Source organism: Bos taurus, chromosome 23 (genome assembly GCF_002263795.3).
Source record: "Bos taurus isolate L1 Dominette 01449 registration number 42190680 breed Hereford chromosome 23, ARS-UCD2.0, whole genome shotgun sequence".
NCBI lineage: Eukaryota > Metazoa > Chordata > Mammalia > Artiodactyla > Bovidae > Bos > Bos taurus.
Genome location: NC_037350.1, coordinates 32,915,488 through 32,929,775, shown reverse-complemented (window position 1 = coordinate 32,929,775; position 14,288 = coordinate 32,915,488). Strand labels below are relative to the sequence as shown.

The window sequence follows — 14,288 nt, the reverse complement described above, 5'->3', positions numbered from 1 at the left end:
TCCTGGAGGAGGGCATGGCAACCCACTCCAGTATTCTTGCCTGGAAAATTTTACAGACAGAGAAGCCCTGCGGGCTACAGTCCAGGGGGTCATAAAGAGTCAGACACAACTGAGTGGCTGAGCACTCATGAATTCACTCACTCAACCATTTGCCACAATGAGATGCTCATTATGACACAGTATAACAATAATAACAGCATTTTAGAGTCAACAAATACAAGTGGGTAATCCTTGCTATTCAGGAGTAACAAATTCATGACTAAATCCAGAAAGCCATGTTCACTGTTAGAAACTGAGTTACTGGGCTTATTTGAAGACATTTACCACATTAAATAAATATTTAACCTATATTTTGGCCTCTGCACCTTCCTATGGATATAACTATCAATAACCTCTAGAAAGAGCATAATACAGTTTAGAGAGTCTCAAACCTGGCTGCATATTAGAATTACCTGGAGAGCTTTTTAATAATGTGATTGTCTGAGCCTCATCCCCAGTGGTTTTAATTTAATTGATTTGGGTAGAGCCTTGCCAGAGATACATAAAATCTTCCCAGGGTTTCATTTTTTTTCTCTCCACACCGTATGCCATAATCTTGATCACATCTACCTCCTATTCTTTCAATGCACAAAAAATGGAGTTATTCATGTTCTTTAGTTGCTTGATTCCAACTCCGATACAAAAAAATATTTGGAAAAGGCATTGCCAATCTTCACCAGAAACACAGGACAAAACTGCATCACTTCTCTAATGGCAAAAAAGGAATGGCTTTGGGTATCCTAGGGTTTAAAAGAAAAACTGTCCACTGTGTGAAGACTCAAAAGTAACTCCCTATCAGGACTGGAACTTATGGTCATCTAACCTTCTGTTTCCCAATTGTGAGGCCAAAATATAGGCCTTCCGTGTCAGGGCGTGGAGACCAAAGAATTCAGCCTGCCTGGCAGAAACACTTTACACTGTGCAGCCTTGATGAGTTGCCTGACCTCTCCAGACCATAATTACCTCATCTGTAAAAGTGGGAAAAGAAACAAACTCCCAGTTTGCTGTGAAAATTAAATACGCTAATGAATTCAAGTGCTTAGAACAGTGAAGAGCAGGTGCTATTCTGATTGTTACCGTGATGAGGATGTATTACCAAGTTGTCTCCAGTTTAATGAGGTCTAGATGATGACATCCTGTGCATCGCCCAGAGAAAACTGGGAGGCTGATTTCATGAGTTTTATACTTTACCTAGGAGCTCATTTATAAGTACTGTACATTCCCAAGTCTCTTAAAAGTGGAATTAGCTGAGCTAGGCTTCAATTAGAGACTACATAATATCTGCAGAGGTGGTGAAAAAAAAGTTGATTCCCCCGAAATAAAAAAATGCAGTTGGTATTAAATACAGCACAAGATCCTAGGATACTTTACCACCAAGCAGGCATCTGTAAGAGTTGTTTTTCTATAGTATGATTTGCGAGCTTTTCAGTGGACGCCCTCCAGACAACCAGCTGCTCTGAACATTTTTCTCTTCTGAAGGATGTCATTCACATTGTGTTTCTCAAACCTCATCTCAAGACTTTGCAATTGAAAGTACAGAGAACGTTAAATGTGGGTGTTGAGTACAATCCAATGGGATGGGCAGAATTTGGAATGTGACCTGGGCAATGTCTTTTTAAAAAAATGACATGCATTCATGTAAGAATGTATTTTGATCCCTAGGAGGGACAAAATTTTTCTCTGCACCAAAAATATATCATTCGGCAGTATGGGTTTACTGTTTCCGAGTCGGCCGTGCGGGTGTTTCAGCCCCAAGAGCAGATGCCCTCCAACTGTTCAGCCTGGGGTATGAGGGTGAAGAGAAAAGGGGGGCAACTGCGTGGACAGGTGGCTGGACACAGCCAGTCATTGCACCCCCTACCCTTCTGCTGCCTTCCAGAGCTGGATTTCAGACCATGCTGTGTGTCACAATTAATGTTCTCAGCAGGGAAGGGCAGTATCAGATTTATCACTTATGTTTCTGTTAGGACTTTCCGAGTCAAGGAAAATGGTTCAGGTGGGAGCATTAGTCTTAGTAAATGAGAGTACACTTAAACTTAACACATGTATATGTAGGTTACATATTTCCTGAGAGTCAACTCAGAGACAATGTCATGCCATCATAGCTCTAATTAAAAGAGACAGAATCTTAGAGATTGTTGCAGTCAGTGTGTTTGTAAGCAACAGAGACAAGCAGCAAGTAAGAACAACGAAGCAGCAGGATCCAGAAGCTCAAACACATACGTTCACATACAGACACCTCAAGTTTACGGTGTGTGGCTAGACCATCAGTCTGCAGTCACACAGTTGGTGTGAATATCCTCTTTGGAACAACGACCTCTGCTCGGTTTCCTCGTCTCTAAACACTTACATCATTAAGTTATGGTGATAATTAAGGGAAATCAAGCCTGTAAAGTATAACGCACAGAGTACGTACTCAGTAAAACGGATGTCTGCTACTACCACCACGACCACCACCATCATCACCGTCATCATTATCATCAAGGTCAAGGATAAAAAGACATGGCCTCACCTAAACAGTGAAAGTTTCATGTTTTTATGCTCTGCTTCATTTTGCTAATAGAGTTGGTCTTGCTAAAACCCAAGATCTCAATTGCTGAAATCTGGTGCTGTAATAAGATTATCGTTGCAACTCAACGATATTGAGTTGCAATTGAGTTGCAACTCAATTGTCTCAGCTGGGCTCCCCTGTGAGGGCGTGTGGGGAAGGCAGCAGTCATCCTCAACCTTCTGTTAACCTTGTCTGAAGACAAAAATCTGATCGCAGCATGTAACTTGACCGAAGAAAAGTTGAATCTTTTTTGTCCCCCCAAACATAACAACTGTAGGCCAAAAACACATATTTCTTTTTCTCTTCATGGAGTTTACTTTGATTGTTCCTTTTGGATCTTTAGGAGAATGTGATGGAGGGGTTAGAGAATAAGAGTGAAGGTCAACGTGCAGTGTTGACTTCTGAACTTCACTGCAGCGCTCTGGTTTAACGAGCTCAATTTCACCTCGTCTAAGCCCACATAAGACGTTTCTTTTACAATTCATTGCTGGGGTAATCTGCCCCTCAAGGAATTGCTCCAAGTCCATCTTTCTGATAGTAGTAACTTTAGTGATAACCTAGTATATACTTGTTTTGGTCTGGCTACAGGGAAGTTCAGAGCAAAACTTGCTGCTCAATCATAGCATAAACATTCATTCTTTAAAGTTAAGATATTGATTTTTCTGAGTTCCTCCTTTTGATATTTATTCTCTTTTTAATTGTATGATATTATAACCTGTCTCAAGTTTTTGAAAAGTTACAAAGAATAATTTTTTTTTAATAAACTTTAACCAAATCTAGTCAAAGCTATGATTTTTCCAGCAATCATGTATGGATGTAAGAGCTGGACCATAAAAAAGGCTGAGCACTGAAGAACTGATGCTTTCGAATTGTGGTGCTGGAGAAGACTCTTGAGAGTCCCTTGGACTGCAAGGAGATCAAACTAGTCAATCCTACAGGAGATCAGTCCTGACTGTTCACTGGAAGGACCGATGTTGAGTTGAAGCTCCAGGACTTTGGCCACCTGATGTGAAGAACCGATTCACTGGAAAAGACCCTGATGCTGGGGAAGGTTGAAGGCAAGTGGCGAAGGGGGCGGCAGAGGGTCAGATGGTTAGATGGCATCACTGACTCAATGGACATGAATTTGAGCAAACTCTGGGAGATAGTAGAGGACAGGGGAGCCTGGTGTGCTGCAGTCCATGGGGTCGCAAAGAGTCGGACATGACTTAATGACTGAACAACATCAACAAAAACTAAACCTTATTTTTCTCCCAATTACCATAGATGAATTCAAAGAGGCTTTAACAGCTCTTGCTTGCTTTAACCTATTGCTTGGCAAAAGTCATGAGCATATTTCCATCTCTGTCCACTCACTGTCCCATAATTTGTTCCAGCTGCTTGTTTCAGTTTTAGTTTTTGGAAGACACTAGATCTCAGAGGTTCTGAACAATGTGGAAACTAGCAATCATTATTATAAATCCCCTATAACTCTTGATAAACAAAATAATCATCATTCCCAGTGAATTATTCCCACGAAGGAAATTTTACTCAGGCTAACACAGGGTGCATGAAGATAATTTCTCTTGCACTGATTTAAAAAATGGGCACTTCTGGAAAAGATTATACAGGAGTTAAGACAGTGAATCAAAGCTTTTGTTCTGAAAATTATATTCAAATGTAGTCAGTCCAAATCTGAGAACTCTATTTGTGATGCAAATCAAAGGCAAAAAATACTTCTGTTTAACAAACCAATGCAATTTTTCATATCACACACTGGTTACCACTTTAAGTCTTCTCTGAGAACAGAGGGATAGAAGGGTGAAACATGCACGGATTAACCAGATCTGACACCATTCATTTCCTTCAACTGCAGGTAATTACCCTGCATAATTCTCCTATGCATAAATTAAACTGCATGAATTAACAATGATCTTGTTTTCCTACATTCAGTAATTGAGACAAAATTGATCAAGAGACACTTTACATGTGGGTATGGATTAGACAATGGTCCTTCTAAAAGAGAAGGAATGACTCCTTTTTTCTCTCAAGTTGGGCTTCCCAGGTGGCTCGGTGGTAAAGAATCCACCTGCCAAGAAGGAGACGTGGGTTCAATCCCTGGGACGGGAAGATCCCCTGAAGAAGGAAATGACAAGCCACTCCAGTATTCTTGCCTGGAAAATTCCATGGACAAAGGAGCCTGGTGGGCTACAGTCCATGAGGTCACAAAGATTCGGACATGAGTTAGCGACAAAACAACAAAATTGCTTTTTCTCCATTTCCCTCCCCTTTTGTGGGATTTTCAGATCTCTGAGGCATTGTACGGGACAAAGTTGATAACGGGGAGGGGGAAGGCTTATCACTGACACTGTCATTTATCAGAATGGATCGTTTACCCAGTAGAAAAATGTCTGTTTCCTCATGATCAGGTACTTCTCAGTGCAGGCACAATGCATACTTAGCTGGACTGATGAATCTTTTGCTGGATAATATGGGAAAACTTCTCGGTGATTACAATAGAATCCTGAGATGTCTCATTAATGCCTTGATATCAACTAAGAATCTCAACCTGAAAACTACGTGAACTATCTGAGTACTGAATGACTAAGCCAAGTGATCTGGGAACCACAAGCCAGCTTAGTGCTATGGGAGAACTCAGGCTTACGGAACATGCTACTAACTGGCAGTCATAGGAACTCTGAATTTGGGGTTTTTGTATATTTACATCCACAGCTACAATCCAGATTTGATACCAGGCTGCTGCTGCTCCTGCTCCTGCTGCTAAGTCGCTTCAGTTGTGTCCGACTCTATGCGACCCCATAGACGGCAGCCCACCAGGCTCCCCCATCCCTGGGATTCTCCAGGCAAGAACACTGGAGTGGGTTGCCATTTCCTTCTCCAATGCAGTGAAAAGTGAAAGGGAAGTTGCGCAGTCGTGTCCGAGTCTTTGCGACCCCATGGACTGCAGCCCACCAGGCTTCTCTGTCCATGGGATTTTCCAGGCAAGAGTGCTGGAGTGGGGTGCCATTGCCTTCTCCGTGATACCAGGCTATCTGGATTTAAAACTGAACTCTGCCTTTACCATTGTCAGTTCTCTCATCTATAATACAGATGATAATTTTACATTGGGGTCATTGTGAGAATTTAGGTAATGACTGCATGTGCCTGGCATATTGGAAATGCTATTAAATGATAGCTATTATTAATATCACACAAAACATTTTAATTTAGATTCAATGCTTCACTATGGAAGAGGGGCTTTATGTCAACATCCAATATGAGATACAAGTAAACACATCTATAATTCAGAAATTGGGCTTTTTTTTTGGGGGGGGTGTTATTTTTTAAATTACAAAGACTTCAGACTCCCCTGTGTCTACATTCAGCATTGCATAATTTACTCAAAGAGAAAAGAGAATCTACATGCAAGATCTGTGTGCTGTGTGCTCCGTCACTCAGGAACTAGAGCCCACCAGACTCCTCTGTCCATGGAATTTTCCAGGCAAGAATACTGAAGTGAGTTGCTATTTCCTACTCCAGGGGATCTTCCTGACCCAGGGATCGAACCAACATCTCCTGTATCTCCTAGAGTCTTTACCACTGAGCCACCTGGCAGGCCCCAAGGGCACGATCTACCTGCATCTATTTCCCCCCCAGCTGGACTGCAAAGGAGAGATACTCATTCCTTAAATTAAGACTACACATTCTCTCAATACTGTTTCAGTATCTCTAGCTTGATCATCGTATATTCACATACATGAAAGCTCCCTGAGCTAACGCAGCCCCTCAGCCTCTTCTGGCTCTGGCTGTTTTCTTCCATTAGTGGCGAAATAGCCATTTTGTAACATTCAGAGCCAAAACAAATTACACCTGGAAAATATCTTAATGTGAAGAAACACACTTTGAGGATCTAAAAAAAATAATAAGAAATAACTCTTTAAAGAGTAACAGCCCATGTCATTTCTGTCCTATTTTAGCCCGAAGACTATTTGACAAAATTCAAAGGGCAAGCTTTTTTAGGGATGTCATGGGAGCCTGCAAAGGGAGCAGTTCCTGACCTTTCTTGTGTCATTATCGGGGCAGGTTTCCACTTGCAAAATATGGTAACAAACTGACAGCATTAGTCAGGTAAGAAGAGAAATAGTTGTGCTTCAGGCTCTCAATGAATTAGGCTTCAAGCAGGCCATATTTTGGTGCTTGAAGGTGTGGGCAGGCAGAACAAATCATCCCTCCCTCTCTCCAGCTTAACATTGATTTTGCTACCGAGGCAAATGGAATGGATATTCTGGAATGGCAGACCCCAAATGAGAGTGAGAAAGGCTAGGCGCTAACCCAGCCTCTTAGATATACTAGCACTGTGATTTTGCACAAGCCAGTTAATCCTTTTGTTTCCTAACTGGTGAAACCAGGGACATTAATGTTAGTCCCGCCGACATCGTGGGGTTCTCTGGTTTAAAAGGACAATGGGTGTGCTGGAAGTTGTTGAGAACTGCAAAACCCCACAGGAATAGAAGGTGCTATTTAAACTAATGCATTATTAATATTATGTACTATTTCCAGGGGACACCTTGAACCTCAGAAGTAAACTTTAGGTATCAAGGAAGGAGGCATGTAGAAAAAAGAAGTGAAAAGAGCAGTCAGCCTGGCTGGTGAGGAAGGGCTTGCCAGGTTGGCTAGCTGTATTTGATCATGGGTTTGTCCAGCTATGTTTCATCTCCTTTCTCCATCTCCTAAGTGGGTCCCTATTTGACAACACTCCCTAAAGACTTGCAGTACTTCTACTGGACACACTGAGACAACTCTACTTTCAAAAGAAGTTACTGGGAGTCTTGCTTATTCACCTGTTGAATTAGCCAGTATGAAATTCTGTCTCAAGGCTACCAATTCCCCTTTTCCTAAATCCGCAACCAACAAACCAACCTCTGTTCGCTTCTAATATCTATTTTAAGAATGAGTTTCTCTGGCCAATATTCAACAAGAGGAAAGGTAGGCTTTAGATCTGGTTATTCTACTACTGACAACTGTCATGCTATTTACCTCACAGTGAAGAAATGTGATAGGAATAGCAAAAAATTGTGGTTTTAATTGACCTTATTTCTGCATCTGATAGTATGGACTAGAACAAGAGTGAGTCAGGAGCTAGAAAGGGCTCTGCTGCAGTCAGATGGTGGCTGGACACAGAGTAGTAGGGACCAGAGAAGCTGGGGGCTGGCCCAGGCATCTCTCTTTCTTCCTGTGGTCCCAGGCCTTTCCCTGTGGTCAGTTAGTTTGGGCTTCCTCACAGCATGGCAGCCCCAGGATCATCAGATAGCTTACATGGTGGCTGATAGCTTCAAGAACTAGTAAGAAGCTGAGTAATCTTTTGTAATCTAGCCTTGGAAGTCAATTCTCTATGAGTCAAGAGAGATGGGGCGGGGGGCGGCGGGGGGACAAAAACCTCATTTCTCAATGGCAAGAGTACCAAAGTCACTCTGTAGGAAGGGCCTTATAGGGTGGGAGATACTGTTGAGGCCATCTTTGGAAAATACAGTTTGAAAATACATATGGACTGTCTATATGTTAGTAATTATCCTTGATACTGATACTTATGTATAATCTCTCCTTAGTACCACCTTGCCAGCAATAGCTAACAGATCAGTTAGTAACTTCTAGTTCAGTAAAAAAGTCAACTATTCTGAGGCCTTCTCCTCCTCTCCCCCTTGTGCCTTAATGACTTAATAACACTTGTTAAACTTCCTAAATATCTCAGGCATCCAATTCTGTTCTGCCATGTCCACATGCCTCCGTCCCTCAGGGCGCAGTGCATATACACTGTAGCTCGCCAGGCTCCCCATGCCTTCTCATGGCAGCTGCAATGGCTATCTGTGATTGGCACTGGATGTCATATCAAGCCCCATCTTGATGACTTCCAGTAATGAAGCCTGGAAGCAGAAAACTACATTTCCCAGAATCCCCTGTAGCTCAGATTCTGCACAATACAGGGTGCCTCCACCCGTGTGCTTGCCACAAGATTTGAAGGGGAGGCTGTGGTATTAAGCTTCCTATGGCTAATGTAATGAATTACTACAAATTCAGTGGCATAAGGTGACGCACAATTATTATCTTACAGTTCAGGAGGTCAGAAGTCTGAAATGGGTCTCATGGGGCTAAAATCAAGGTGTTAGCGCAGGTGTGTTCCCTTCTTAAGACTCGGGGGAAGAACCCAGTTCCCTGGCTTTTCTAGCTTCTAGAAGCCACCCACATTTCTTCTCCTGGGGCTTCTTGCTCCACTTTCAAGCATGCCAGCAATGCTGTATCTCTCTGGGCCGTCTTCCATAGTCACATGACCACAGCTTTTAAGGGCTGCTGAGATTAGCCTGGGCCCAGGTGGAGCATCCAGGATAATCCCAAGGAGCTTGACTTTAGCATCTTTCCAAAGGTCCTTTTGTCATGTACGGTAACATCATTCACAGGTTTGGGGGGATTAGGCCATGGGCATCTTTGAGGGGGCGGCACATTATTTTGCCTACTGTGCTGTACTTCCACCCACTCCAGTGTCCTTGCCTGGAGAATCCCAGGGACAGGGGAGCCTGGTGGGCTGCCGTCTATGGGGTTGCACAGAGTCGGACATGACTGAAGCGACTTAGCAGCAGCAGCAGCAGTATGCTGTACTTCCACCTCTTCTGTTGTCACCACTGGCAATCACCTTCACGGACTACCTGGTTTTTCTGTGTTGGCTTCCTGTCGGCTGTTTCCTGACCGTGGCAGTGACGGCTTCCTTCTGGAGAGAGCAGCTTCCTAAATCATCAGGCAGTGTCTTCATTATTGACCAGGCAGTGACACCATTACAACACGACTTTCAAAGTTGTTCCAGAAGGCTTGACGTACAGTGTGTTTCCCTGGCCTTCCTGACCCAACAATTTTGTAAGTCATTTTATTTTATATTCTTCTGCTGAGAGGATTCTATTGTCTGCAACAGAACCCCGATGCACGTTCTCAGTGCTACATCCCTGTGTATGTCTATCTTTCTCTTTTCTAAGCTCCACATATTTCTGATGGTGAACCATCACCAAGACAAATAAACTGTATTATAATTTTGGAAGATATGGTTCATTTCAAAGTGGCTAAAATGCTGCTAAGTAACTTTATAATAGAAAAGCATGGCACTGCCATTCAAGGGTTACTGGTAGTTATCCTGGAATATTTATTTGGGGTAATTGACCTTGAACCAATGTATCTCAGCAGGGGGGACATTAATTAGAAGGTGGACTGTCACAGTTAAGGCCAAGACCAAGTCTCTTCAGGCCTTCATATACAGCAAAAAGTAAAATAAATGCTGTCCCAGGAATAATCTCCCGGGAATTTATACTTGCTCCAGGAAACTGTCACTATGGATTTATTCCCCCTACTAGGGGAAGGAAAAACCCTGTGCTCTTTGTGTTCATCTGTGTTGCTTTTGTTATTTGTAAGGTACCTTCTCCCTAACCCCGCCCTTGCCTCTCTTCCAAAAGTCCTCCTAGAAGACAAGGACAGAAGGGGACAAGTTTGAAGTGAATGGAGTCATTGTTCCTTCAGTTCCTTCCTGAACAATTTGCTTGAGGAGAAAGAGATCATTTCCAGTGCTAGAGGTGAAAGTCACAGCATTAAACCCCAAAGACAAGTGACTTACACAAGAAAGAGTTGTAAGGCATTGTTCTGTACACACGTTGTTTTTTGGGATGGTCATCACCAGCCTGGTTTTAATACCATTGCCATTATTAATAGCCTTATTTCATAATTGAGCCCATCTGACCTTTGCCAGGCACACTGCTTTGCTGTCCTGAACTGTTCTACCTTCATCTTGATCTTAAATCTAGGTCACAGGCAGTGAGTTCACACTGGATGCCTATGACTTGCTAGGCAGCATGTAAGCCCTGAGGATCCAGGAATGAACAAAATGGGCCCTCTGTGCCCTCAGAGAGCTCACAATCTTCCTAGTCTTATCTAGTGTCTTCTCTTTTCTCTTCCATTTAGCTATAATCTTACCAAAGGCACACGGATGAAATCCTCACCGACTACTCCAGTCACAGCCTTCCTCGCCTTCCTCTGACCTCCCATAGCCCCTTTTCTAGGGTGACCAAACCAGAATCCTTCTGAGTGAAAGGGGTGCTATTAACATTTATGCTTATGCTGAGACAACAGAGGTAAGCAGGGCAAACCAAGACATACGGACAGCACTCTCCAACACAGCTGGGTTCCTCCTCCTTCTCTACCAGACTGTGCACTTCCTAGAAGGTACAATCAGTCTCTTACACTTTTATATTGAATGAAAAATTTAATTCTGGCCAGATCCCAGTGCTCCCTTAAATTACAGAACACTGTAATTTAGGACTTGGACTTCCAACCCATCTCAGAAATAAAAATGATTATTCATCACTTTATTATACTTATTATATTTGTTTATCACTTTATTATATTTGAACGCTAAATGGTGTGAAAAACATTCCCTTTGTCTAAGACACTGCCATCCTCCATCTGGCAGAGAGCTCATTTTGAGCTTATGAAACACAACACAGAAACACTGCACCTCATTTGATTTCACTGTTGAAAAGAAATCTAATTTTCTTTTTTAATTAGTGTGATGGACATGTGAAAACATTCATCTCCTCCACGCAGTGCTCATCAGTGTCATGTAAACGATGGGAGAAAATAAATCGCAGTGGTTTCTTTTCTCGGTGGTGTCCAGGGAGGGCACCCAGCATCGGGCCATGTGTAAAACGATCTTTTCTAGGTAACTGGCCACATTCGAGAAAAACATCTATTATTTTTAGGGAATACTTCCAACTAAAGTGGGATAAGTACACTGTAACCAAAAAAACCCCACAACCCACCACCCCTCAACAATAACAACAAACCTTGGCCATTCCCCCAGCGAGGAACTTGGTGGCCTCAGAGAGGAGACAGGAAGAGGGAGGAGGACGTGTGGGTGTTTCGGTATTAATTCATTCAGGATCTGTGCATTGAGTGCTTTTGTTTCGTGGAATCGGCTGGAAGGCCTCCATGTGCACAATGGGGGAGCTTTTCATTTTCAGGGGAAAATGTGCGGAGAAACCGTCTATAAGGATATGATTTCGAAAGTGGAGGGGAATGACGCCAAGGAGGGTTTCCTCCAGAGAAAAAGGCGCATAATCATAATCGCTCTCCTTTTCTGAACAGATCTTTCTAATAATCGCACTATGGGGTGTTTACATGACAACGGCTTCACCGAGCCATCCCGGGTCTAGGTTTGCCTTTGGGGAACCAATTATGTGCTGCTGGCCTATCTGTACCTCCTCTCCCCACCCCCACCCCCGATTCCCTTGCTTCATTGTCTGTTTTCAGCTGGTATTCTTTTCTGGTTGAATGACCACAAACACAAGCCGTCTATCTCCTCCAACTCGTGGAGTTGGGCTTGGCAGATGAAAATAACCTTGGTAAAGGAGCCGTTCAGAAGCACGAGGCCCGGCCCATGGCCACCGAGGCGGAGGAGGCCCACGTGGAAAGTCAAATATCGGCCACTGCCCCGAGAACCCACTGTATAAACAAAACAAGACTTTCACTTCTACCACGCTTCCTCCCAAGAAAAGGAAGAAACTGAGTTTAGACCTCTGACTTCTTTTCAGAACAGAAACAAGACAGCCTTTTATCTTTTTTCCCCAACTCACTGAATGCATTGAGCAGTAAAATAAAACACTGGTTTGCAAACACTTCAGCCCAAGGGATGGTTGTTCACCCAACTCTACTATTTAATATGAAAAGTGCAGGCTGCGCTGTTCACCCTCCAGAACGGCCTCTGTCTGTGTTTTAGTCTCCTGACGCTGAGGGGTGAGTCAATAATACATGAATTAACCCAAAATACAGCAGAGAAGGGACTTGGTTATAGTCACAACTGGGCACATGGTTGGTATCACAGCTGGGCTGTGGGGTTTTCCCACACTAGGGATGTATCCACCCAGCAACCTCAGGCTTAGGGTAGGACACCTGACTGTCATCAGAAGGGCCCCAAGTCAATGGACTTCAATAGTAAAGAGTAGAATTTTGAAGTGACACCCACAGACATAAATATCTCCTTCTCCAGGTCACCCCTGAAGAGGGATGTATGTGTCCCTTTTCTGCTGGAAATAATCCGATTTTGCACTCAACAGAAAGAAGAGAGCCACTGCCAGCATTTGTGTTCGAGTACACAGAATTCCAGGCAAGGCAAGTCCCCAGTGCAGGCTTTTAGTTTTTCCTCACTCTAGCTGGGTATTTCTTTATATTTATACTGAAGATAAAATATTCAAAACCAAAATCTCACACTGGACTGGCAGAGGAAGAGAGAAGCAGCACCCATTGGGGGGCCTTTCGAAAAGCAACATATGCAGTACATTTTAACTTAAACAGATCTCCACTCTTCAGGTTTTCAGATGTTTGGATGCAGCAGATTTTTGGACAGACAAATGCATCAGCTTCCTGGGGAAGAGCCAGGATTTGGCAGCATCTCTGTGGCAGGGGGAGCTAGGCACAAGAGGCTGACCCCAAGGGCTGGGCTAGGAGGAGTGGGGAAGAGCAGGGAGGCCTTTTCCTCTAGTGGCTCTTCCCCTGAGTAGACATACCCCTGCAATTTGTTCCTACATCAGGTTAGCCACTGGCTGCTTCCTAATTAACCACTGGAGAGTAGCCTGATGATGTTCATTCTTGAAGAGTTCACAGCTGACATCCCCTGCTTGGAACAGCAGCTATAACAGTCTGATGGAGACACAAAGGAGGCAGACAGTGGGGGTGAGAGGGAAAAATCAGAGGCTGTTCCAAAAAGGCTGGAGAAGCAAGAGTAAGAGGGGAAGTAAGTGAGCATGAGTATACTAAACTAGGGGGTGGCTAGGACTAGAGGAACATACTCAGAGCCAGGTAAACGTGACAGGAAACAAAAAGGAAGAACAGATCACGTGTCAGATAACAAAGGGGCAAAGGCTCAGGAGATGCCCAGTCCCATACAGAGCACAAGTACAGTCTCTTTAAGAGTGGGGGACGATTGGTCACAGTCCTAGAACTTGGCAGTGAGTGGAGAGTGGAGAGCAATTGAGGAGGGAGGAGAAAAGACAGATCCAGACTGGTTTCCAAGACAATCATGGTTGTTTCCCCTGGCCCCCAGGCTTAGACGTTTCCTCTCTGTCACTCACTCGAGCAACACGTTGGTATCTTCAGGATAAGGACCCTCTACGCTGCCAACATCCCCTCCGCACCACCCCGCCCCTCCCCCCCGATAAAAATCCGTCCAGTTATCTCGGTTTTCCACTTGCTCTCTTGCTCCCGCGGGAGCTGTCACTTCGCACGAGCGAACGGCCCAACGCTTCTCCCACCTTAACATCTGGATGGCTTCCGCTGGTCTCATTTCCAACAGCAGCTACCTTCTCCTAGACTGAGGCTCTTTATGCGCTCCCCACCATCCTGGGGGAGGGGGACAGGAGGTTACGGTCTCGCGGTAACAGAGGTGCAGATACTTCTTTTTCCTAGACCATCTCCCACGCCACAGAAACTTGCACCGGTGCTCCTCATCAGGTGCGTCGACACTCCTTATCCCTTCTAGACTCTCATCAGCATCAGTGCCACACATTTCTCCTTCTTGCTCCCCGCCCAGTTCTCATTCCCCGACCCCACACTGCCAGTTTGGAATCCAGACTTGGAGGGATGACGCTGGTTCGTAGCCAAGCTGAATACGGGCAGCCTGGGGGCAAGTTAGCAT

The 14,288-nt window shown here is 44.1% G+C and overlaps 1 protein-coding gene across 7 annotated transcripts in view; it reads right to left on the bottom strand.

The window, feature by feature from the left end:
• The window catches only part of RIPOR2 (RHO family interacting cell polarization regulator 2), a 211,576-nt gene that overhangs the window by 68,560 nt on the left and 128,728 nt on the right, over positions 1-14,288 (bottom strand). Inside the window, exon 2 of one of the 7 annotated variants that reach the window (XM_024983687.2) lies at positions 13,906-13,993. The gene's annotated coding sequence lies outside the window, so the exon portion shown is untranslated. 7 annotated transcript variants of the gene reach the window in all.